The sequence below is a fragment of the Carassius carassius genome, chromosome 29 (assembly GCF_963082965.1).
Source record: "Carassius carassius chromosome 29, fCarCar2.1, whole genome shotgun sequence".
NCBI lineage: Eukaryota > Metazoa > Chordata > Actinopteri > Cypriniformes > Cyprinidae > Carassius > Carassius carassius.
In genome coordinates this window covers 636,311-637,859 of record NC_081783.1, presented here as the reverse complement: position 1 = coordinate 637,859, position 1,549 = coordinate 636,311, and positions in this window count along the sequence as shown.

Below are 1,549 nucleotides of genomic sequence, written 5' to 3'. Positions count from 1 at the left end.
GCGGTGTGTGTGTGTGTGTGTGTGTGTGTGTGCAGCACCAGTGCTGGCTAACATTGCATAGTTCTCTTCAGGATTTATTTATTCTGCTCTGAACTCCGACAGCACAGCATTGTGGATCTGGGCCTCTGCACACACGTCTGGTTATTACAGCCCAGTTTACAAGACACAGAGCACGGGAGGAGTGACGCGAGAGCCGAGAGACAAAAGAACAACGCGGCTGCAGGATCCCTGATGGAGAGCGAGGAGCTGCTTCCCATAGTTTGGCTTCTGTCCACAAACCACATGAAGCTGAGACTGCAGCTCCACACCAGAGACTTACTGCCTCTCTGCAGCTTCAGATGCACATGAGAAGAACATCGCCACGCTCCAGAGTCACTTACACAGAGTTAACATCTGAAGAGACTTACAGAGCTGAACTCAGGGACGATAAGAAACCCCTCAGAAAACCTCCAGAAAAACCCTCAGAAAACCTCCAGAAAACCCTCAGAAAACCCTCAGAAAACCTTCAGAAAACCTTCAGAAAACTTCCAGAAAACCCTCAGAAAACCTCCAGAAAACCTGCAGAAAACCCTCAAAAAACCCTCAGAAAACCTCCAGAAAACCCTCAGAAAACCTCCAGAAAACCCTCAGAAAACCTCCAGAAAACCTCCAGAAAACTAGAAAACCTGCAGAAAACCCTCAGAAAACCTCCAGAAAACTAGAAAACCTGCAGAAAACCCTCAGAAAACCTCCAGAAAACTAGAAAACCTGCAGAAAACCCTCAGAAAACATCCATAAAACCCTCAGAAAACCTCTATAAAACCTCCAGAAAACCTTCAGAAAACCCTCAGAAAACCTCCAGAAAACCCTCAGAAAACCCTCAGAAAACCTCCAGAAAACCCTCAGAAAACCTCTATAAAACCTCCAGAAAACCTTCAGAAAACCTCCAGAAAACCCTCAGAAAACCTCCAGAAAACCCTCAGAAAACCTCCAGAAAACCTTCAGAAAACCCTCAGAAAACCTTCAGAAAACCTCCAGAAAACCCTCAGAAAACCTCCAGAAAACCCTCAGAAAACCTTCAGAAAACCTCCAGAAAACCCTCAGAAAACCTTCAGAAAACCTCCAGAAAACCTCCAGAAAACCCTCAGAAAACCTCCAGAAAACCCTCAGAAAACATCCAGAAAACCCTCAGAAAACATCCAGAAAACCCTCAGAAAACCTCCAGAAAACCCTCAGAAAACATCCAGAAAACCCTCAGAAAACCTTCAGAAAACCCTCAGAAAACCTCCAGAAAACCTTCAGAAAACCCTCAGAAAAGATGTCTTTCATGCACATCAGTCCTGCTGCAGCACAAGTGAAGTAGTGACAGATCTTTGCTCCCACATTTAGTAAATTTAAGATAAATAAATAAATAAATGTATACATTTAGCAGACGCTTTGCGACTTACAGTGCATTCAGGCTATCAATTTTTACATATCATATCATGTGTTCCTGGGGAAATCGAACTCCCACCCTTGTGCTTGATAGCGCAGTGCTCTACCAATTGAGCTACAGGAATACATATCTGAG